The following is an 8,981-nucleotide window of genomic DNA, read 5'->3' as shown; positions in this document are numbered from 1 at the left end:
ACCAGTTTTTTACAGCAATGAGCCATTTGAGTTTATAAATGCTACAACATTCATTAAAGTGTGTTGAAGGAGCTGTGTATTATCTAGCTAAAGAATTTCACCTGAGGCACTGGCTCAGTGTGGCTCAGTTGGCTTGCGTGCCATCCCGTACACCAAAGACTTGCCAGTTCAGTTCCTGGACTGAGCACATGACTAGGTTGTGGGTTTGATTCCTGATTGGGGCATGTGAGGGAGGCAGCCGATCTCTATTTCTCTTGCTCTTTTTCTTCCCTCCTTCCCCTCCCTTTAAAAATCAATGAACATGTACTCAAATGACAAAAAACAAAAACAAAACAAAACATTTCACTTGAAGATTGATTATAAGGTTGAGTTAAATATTAAAACAGAGTTTTACTTTGAAGCATTGACTGAAAAGCGGATCTAAACTGTCCTCACAGACAACTTCAGCATGGAGGTCAAACATTTCATCTGTGTACCTTCCAAATACTGTGGTTCTGATCACAAATATACCTATATTGTACTTTTCAGAGAGTAAGGTGTTCAGCAAATGTTTGTGGAAACAATGAAGGGATATATGAGGAGACTGCATCTCCATTGGATCAAATGAAGTCATGAATCTTTGCTTAGACTGTTTACCTTTTTACACTGGAGACAATGTTGCGATCTTTAGAGTCTCCATTTCAGAATAACAAAATAACCTCTGGCAGAATGCAAAATCCAACACTAAACTCTAGGCTGTGGTGTAGAGAGAGTTAACCATTTGTAGAGGAAAGTTTTTAAAAGAGTTGTTAGAAGTAGTTTGTGGTATACTCTAATAATTGTTGATTATAAAAGTCACCAGCTTTTGGTTTCTGCCTGTGGTTTTAATTAATTTTAATGAATGTAAATCATGTGGTCCTCTACTTCATTACTTACTAGGCTGTGTGCAGCTGGTTGCTTCAGGATTAACTGTCATGCTTAGGAAGAAGAGCTCTTGTGACTAACACAGCCTCAAGGAAGAGTCTTTCCCTGGTAATGAAATTCAGTCTTCGGAGACTATTTGGCTTCATTCTGGCTTGTAGCTGATGACCCCAAATGTGGCATGAGAGAAAGACTCACAGACGCCAGGTTGGCATAGACCCTGGATTTCATGTACAAAGTGAATCCCTTTGTTCTTATTAGCCTTATTAGTATAAAATGTCAATTATTAATTATAATGATTGTGAAATTTGACCTTATTGAAAAAACTGGGCATCGGTAGAAGATTTAGGGCTTAAAGTTAATGTACCATATTATGGGACCATTTTATAGGTGAGTAAGTCCCTTTAGTTGCACGATTCTCAAGTCTGGCTATACTTTTGACTCACTGAGAGATTGTTAAAAAAGTCCTTAATTCAGGTCTCACCCCAAATCAATTAAGTAAAAAATTTAACATTCTGCCACATTGCTTTATAATTTCCTCTCTCTCTCTCTCTCTCTCTTTATATGTATGTATATATTATATATTATATATATAATAAATTATTTGAAAGTATGGCTTATTTTTGTTTTTGACAACAATTTTTATTTTTTTACTTTAAAAAAATGTTAGATTTTTCCTAGCTTAACTGAGATATTATTGACATAAAACATATGTAAGTTTAAGGTATATAGCTGGATGATGTGATACATGTATATAGCGTGAAATGATGACCACAGTAAAGGTTGTTAATACCTCCATCCCCTCACGTTATTACCATTTTTTGTGGTGATCACATTTAAGACTTACTCTCTTTCAAGTATGTAATGCAGTATTGTTAATGATAGTCACTATGTTGTACATTAGATCTTTAGAAGTTATTAATTTTATAGCGGAAGTTACTAGACTTTGATCAACATCTCCCCATGTTCCCTGCCACCCAGCCCCTGGTAACCACTGCTGTATTCTTTTTTTCTATGAGTTCAGCGTTTTTAGATTCCATATATAATAAAGATATACAGCATTTGTCTTTCTTTTACTTGTTTCACTTGGCATAGTACCCTCAAGATTAATCCATGTTGTGGCTCCAGTTCAGCCCCAGCCGTGTGTTCCGGGCATGTCTCCGAGGTGCTGCCAGGAGTTATAGGACCCTGAAGACCATCCCTGGATCTCAGGCTAACAAGCTGTGCTCCCCTCTGAACCGCGGGAAGAAAGGGCAGTTGATCCATGGCATTCCTGCTTGAAGGACACGATGTTTTCCGAACTAGCGCAGTTCCAGACTGTGGCTGTGCTTCGTCAGGGAGTTCACTCACCAGTGGCTTCTGTTACATCGCTTGCAACTAACAAGAGTCCAGGGCCCTCTATCCTCTGATTACGTTTTTGAACCGGAATCTAAATATGGTGCCCACAACTATCATCCTTTACCTGTAATCCTGGAGAAGGGGAAAGGTATTTATGTGTGGGATGTAGAAAGCAGGAAGTATTTTGATTTCCTGAGTGCCTACAGTGCTGTCAACCAGGGGTACTCCCATCTGAAGATTGTGGACGCTCTCAAAAGTCAAGCCAACAAACTGACCCTCACATCTTGGGCTTTCTATAACAACGTGCTTGGTGAATACGAAGAGTATGTTACTAAACTTTTCAACCACCACAAAGTTCTTCCAGTGAATACAGGAGTGGAGGCCGGAGAGACCGCGTGCAAACTCGCTCGGAGGTGGGGCTATACAGTTAAGGGTATTCCCAAATACAAAGTAAAGATTATTTTTGCAGCTGGAAACTTCTGGGGTAGGACCATGTCTGCTATCTCCAGTTCCACAGACCCAAGCTGTTACGACTGTTTTGGGCCATTTATGCCAGATTTCGAAATCATTCCATATAATGACCTGCCTGCTCTTGAGCGTGCTCTTCAGGATCCACATGTTGTTGGATTCGTGGTGGACCCAGTTCAGGGTGAGGCGGGCATTATTGTCCCGAGCCAGGCTACCTAATGGACGTGCGAGAACTCTGCACGCAGCACAAGGTTCTGTTTATTGCCGATGAGATACAGACAGGACTGGCCAGAACTGGGAGGTGTTGATCACGAAAATGTCAGACCTGACGTCGTCCTCCTGGGAAAGGCACTTTCTGGTGGCTTATACCCTGTGTCTAGGGTCCTGTGCGATGATGACATCATGCTGACCATTAAGCCGGGGGAGCCCGGGTCCACGTACGGGGGCAACCCTCTGGGCTGCCGCATAGCAATCGCGGCCCTCAAGGTTTTGGACGAAGAAAACCTTGCTGAAAATGCAGAAGGAATGGGCGCCCTCTCGAGAAACGAGCTGATGAAGCTGCCTTCCGACATAGTAACCGCTGTGCGGGGGAAGGGCTTGCTAAACGCTATTGTCATCCGAGACACCAAAGACTAAGATGCTTGGAAGCTGTGCCTGCAACTTTGAGATAACGTACTTCTGGCCAAGCCAACTCATGGCGACATCATCAGACTCGCGCCCCCACTTGTGATCAAGGAGGACGAGATTCAGGAGTCCGTGGAAATCATCAACAAGACCATCCTGTCTTTCTGAGGGTGCCGGCTGCTTCCTGTGGAGCCTGGGAGCCAACTGGGGACAGGCAGCTTGGTGACATCCTTTACGAAGCCTCTGTGTTTCTGCTCTTAACGCAGGCACATTCCACTCCCCTGTGTCTTCAAGGACTTTTAAAAAAATGTATATGTATATTTTCAGTTCATACATAATAGCATGACATTCATAATCGTTCAGGCTGCTATGTAAGAATGTAACATCGTCTACGTTCAATTCAGTGTTGGTTCGCTTTTGCAGGTGAAGTGCATCTGTCTGTCTGTATATAGGCAGCCTTCTAATCAAGCCCTATGTGATTTATTTACATCTCTATAATTTCCTTGCTGGTGTAAATGTATTGTATTTCAGAAGTTATATAGGTGACTGGTTCTACATAGGGAACTGGTTTGACCTTATGAAGTTGAATCATAATGATTGAATTTCAGGATGAAATGATTAAGCTCATATAAACTACTAGATTGAAATAAAGTTCATGTTAGCCTACACACACAAAAAAAGATTAATCCATGTTGTTACAAAAAGCAGTATTTCTTTTTTTTTTTATGGTTAAATAATATCTTACTATATATCTATGGATATGTATCCTTTTTCTACTCATCCAGCCATAAACACTGAAGTTGCATCCATATCTTAGTTATTGTGGTTAATGCTGTAATGAACATACGGGTGCAGATATCTATGATATTTGAGGTAGTTATTTTATTTCTTTCAGATATATACCAAGAAGTGAAATTTCTGGATCATATGGTGGTTCTATTTTTAATTCGGGGGGATTTTCCATACAGTTTTTATAGTGGCTACAATAATTTACATTCCCACCAATGGTGTACAATTATTTCCTTTCCATGTCCTCCTTAACATTTGTTAGTTCTTGTCTTTTTGATAACAGCCATTCCAACAGATGTGAAGTTAGATCTCATTGTGGTTTTGATTTCCATTTCCTTGATGATTAGTGATGTTGAGCACCTTTTCATGTACCTGTTGGCAATCTGTATGTCTTTTTTGAAAAAAAAAAAAAGAACTTTTTAAATTTGATATAGTACCACTTGTTTATTTTTGCTTTTGTTGCCTTCTTTTTTTGTTCTCAAATCCAAAAATTCATCATCAAGACTAATGTCAAGGAGTTAATCACTTATGTTTTCTTCTAGTAGTTTTATGTCTGATGGTCCTACATTCAAGTCTTCAGTCCATTTTGAGTTGATTTTTGTGTGTGGTCTAAAATAGTGATCCAAGTTTCATCCTTTTGCCTGTTGCTGTTCAGTTTTCCCAGCACCATTTATTGAGGAGACTGTCTTTTCCCCACTGTATTCTTGGCTCCTCTGTCATAAGTTAATTGACTGCATATGCAGAGGTTTATTTCTGGGCTTCCTATGATGTTTCATTCATCTCTGTATCTGTTTTTATGTCAATGCCATACTGTATTAATGACTGTAGCTTTGTAATATATTTTGAAATCAGGGCGTGTGATGTCTCCAGCTTTGTTGTTTCTCAAGTTTGCTTTGGCTATTTGGATTTTTAAAAAATTGGTTCCATACAAATTTTAGAATCATTTGTTATATACCTGTAGAAAATGCCATTGGAATTTTGATAGAGATTTCATTGAGTCTACACATTGCTTTTGGATAGTATGGACATTTTAGAAATATGCTCATTTCTTTTTTAGCACTGAATAATATTCCATTGTCTAGATGTGCCACAGTTTATGTACCCATTCACCTACTGAAGGACATCTTGGTTGCTTCCAAGTTTTGGCAATTATGAATAAAGCTTCTATAAAAACTGGTGGGTGAGCATGTTTCTGTTTTATTTATTTTGATAATTAAATTATCCTAGATTTGGTTAGTGAGAGTCCCATCAACTTGGCTCTATCTTCTGGTTATTCTATCATAATTTTTTGAGCACTTTCTTTTTATCTGGGACAAGAAGATGTTCCAGATACATTTTGGATTCTAGCCCTGGAATTCAGCCATTTCTCCAAGGATCTCTGGTTTCTTTTAGTGGGAAAAGGTATTTGGATGATATGGGTAATACTGTGTCCTCTTAACAAAGTCAAGTATTAGGAGTAGATATTCTGAAAACTCAACTGTTTACTTTGGAGTAAAGTTTCCTCATCAATTACTGAAACCAAGAATACATTTAATTAAGAAAATAAATAGTTAGATCTTATGGTTGATTTTAGGTTAAAAATAGTGTCATTTGAGTCAGGAAAAGGAAACTAATTTTGGAATCTAAGATTTTCTTGCCAGTAAGCAGTGTTATTTTTGTTACAGGAAACTGTCTAACCATGCTTCTGCAAAATGAATGACACCATCTAAGTCTAAATCAGTTGCACAATGACCAGATCTTGGCGGTGACAAAATAGACTTGACATATAACTATATTGCAGGTAAATATTTGGGAACGGAATATTGACGCAATTGATGAGTTTAAGAAACAGCGGTTACTTCAGATTGGAAGACATGAGAAATGGGCAGGGCAGGTCCATGCTGCAGCTGCAACCTGAGGAAGTAGCAAAATGCTGCACCCCAAAGTGGCAAGAAACTTAGGAGAGTTAGCCACCAAAAGGCGTAATGTAGAAATGAAAATCTCATTTAAGAAATACTCTTTTAAAATGTATAAAAAACAAAACACAAGTTGCTTAACTAAGTACAAAAACATGTTGTGAGAATACATATGGAAGTAGCCTTTAAGATTCTAGGAATGAAATTATGACTTCAGTTTTTAACAAATTTTTTGATTTGTGATAAAGAAAACATTATTTTAACGCACATATATTAATGAAACTTACTAAACTATATGGCTCCTGTTGGCAGGTGTGGGATGGGAATGAGTGTTGTGGGCAGAGGGTTGGTTAATGATGTCACTTGCAAAGACTTAGGGGTTGCACCATAGGGAAGAGGGCTTTTTCATTTGACATCAGACAGGAAGTAACATTTCCTGTAAAAGGGAAAAAATATTTTGGTTGGTCAAAATATGAAGATCACTAATGCTGATCATAGTAAAGAGAACAAAAACATAGCATACTGAGTTACTGATCCATTCAGTCTTTTCTTTTAGCAAGTAGAGGAAGAAGGCAGTTTTGCAGAACATGTTGGAGGAAAACAATATGTAAATCAACTGATAATGCCTTGTGCTTCATGATTTTACCCTAAGCAGTGCATGAGTGCCAATGAAACATTTTGTGCAGGTTGCTGGAAAACTTGGAATTGGTCCTGCTCATGGCACACACAGATGATCACCAGACCTGACAAAGTGGGAGGGCAACAGACCAACAGAGAATACAGTATTCTCTGATTGCTGTGACCAAAGGGCTGTATCAATTCCTTAGTGAACAGAAGTTAGAAATTGCTGTCAGAATTTTATATGCCCTACTTGTATTTATACATAAGGAAATATGTTTAATTACTGTTATACAAAGGGGTTGAAAGTCTCTGCAGAGTTAGTTGATGAATTTCATCTCTGGTAGCTGTGATCCTTACCTGGAATGTTGTTTGGAGTCAGATCATTCTCACTTGGTACTAAGTTTGTTTGGGTAACCAATTCCAAGATTTTGCTAACATTGTGAAGCTAGAGACATATTTTTTGTAGGACAAGAATGATCAGGTCTTGAGATCAACTCATATTGGGTATTCAATGCCAATTAGAACACAGACACCTGGGAAATAGTTTGTGTTGAGGACTGCTATGATCACCTGGGGAAACCCACATTTCTCCCTGCTATGAATTGAATTGCATTCCTCTCAAATTCATATGGAAGCCTTAGGCCCCAATGTGATGGTATTTGGAGATGGAGCTTTGGAGAGGTAATTAGGTTTAGATGAGGTCCAGAGGGTGAGGCTATCATGATGGGGTTAGTGGATTTATAAAAGAGGAAGAAAGAGACATAGCTTTCTCTCCACCATGTGAGGACAAAGATAAGGCAGCCAGGATGAGAGCTTTTTATCAGGAACTGTATTGGCAGACACTGTGATCTTGGACTGACAAGATTTCAGAACTCTGGGAAATAAATGCCTGTTTTTTAAACCATGCATTTTATACTATTTTGTTACAGCAACCCAAGAAGATGAGTTGTACTCCTGTATTCATATATGTGGAGCAAACTCATATTTAGAAACTGCCTTATTAGTTTATAAGATACCTTAGCAGAGGAACTAGAAATGCTTGAAGTCTTATCTTGAAGAATTTTCCCTCTACAAGTATAATTACATGGAAAATCACTTCTTAATCAGAAAGTGATGGCGTGACCATGAACTTAGAATAAGAGGCATTAGATGAGTTGAATTATAACTAGATGGTTTGATGACAGTGTTGAAAAACCTAAGGGATACTTTTCTCTCATCAGCAGTTTTCAACTCAGTCGATCATGTCCTTTTTCTTTTTTTTTCTGTTTTAAAGATTTTATTTATTAAATTTTTTAGAGAGAGAATGAAAGGGAGAAAGAGGGAGAGAAACATTGATGTGTGAGAGACATCAATTGGTTGCCTCTTCAGGTCTTGCAGGGAATGAATCCATGATCCAGGCATGTGCCCTGATGGGGAATCGAACCAGTGACCTTTTGCTTTGCAGGACAATGCCCTATCGACTGAGACACACCAGTCAGGGCTCCTTTATTTCTTGAACGACACGTCTCTTTGCTCCTAAAACACCACACTTCTGTTTTTCTCCCACATCTCTGACTGTTACTTCTCTGTCTCCTTGGAGAGCTATCTTCCACTGATCTCAACATACTGTTCTCAGAAACACATATGTTTTCACCTGAACATATCTCAAATTTTCCTGCCTTTGTACTTTTCTCATGCTTCTCTCTTTTTCCTCGAATGTTCACATTCCTCTTTTTGAGCAAACCAACTACCTTTTAGGGATCAGCTCAAGTTATCTCTCCATTATAGAATCTCTATAAAGGAATTAACTTATTTAAATATCCTATACTTTTCAGATTTTCAAATAGTAATAAGAAATTAATAAACTAAATATGTAACAAATACAACAATAAGGATGAAACTTGGAAATAAGTTTGACTGGAAAAAAAGTACATGCAATGTGATAAAGTACATAAAGATCAGAAGTATATGTATTTACATATATTTAATATATATGATGAATACATATACATATATATCATAAAATTATAAAAAGGAAGATGGGAATTGTAAGCTCAAAATTTAACATAGTGATTTCTTCTATATGGTAGGAATAGAGGTAGGAGCTATATGGAACACATAGCTAGATACAGTGGTGAAGGTATGTTGCAGTTATGTAGGCATGGAAATTCAAAGATTATTCATTTTATGACTATGCTTACAACTTATGATATTACATATATTCTTTTGTAAGTATCAAATATTAGCAAGTGAAATATGTTTAAAAGTTTCAGTTGCTACATATCAGTTATGGTATTAATCCAAAATTGAATAAATTGCATTTTACCTAAAAATTTTTCTGTATAACTTAAAGAGGCAGCATTTGGA

At 37.8% G+C, this 8,981-nt stretch overlaps 1 pseudogene; it reads left to right on the top strand.

The window, feature by feature from the left end:
- The first annotated feature begins 2,120 nt into the window (after positions 1–2,120).
- Positions 2,121–3,514, top strand: LOC150001602 (ornithine aminotransferase, mitochondrial pseudogene; annotated as a pseudogene).
- Positions 3,515–8,981: the final 5,467 nt, after the last annotated feature.

This window comes from Furipterus horrens, unplaced genomic scaffold (assembly GCF_987537825.1).
Source record: "Furipterus horrens unplaced genomic scaffold, mFurHor1.1.pri manual_scaffold_9, whole genome shotgun sequence".
Classification (NCBI taxonomy): Eukaryota; Metazoa; Chordata; class Mammalia; order Chiroptera; family Furipteridae; genus Furipterus; species Furipterus horrens.
The sequence above is the reverse complement of the archived record's forward strand: the minus strand, read 5'-3'. Positions and strand labels throughout refer to the sequence as shown.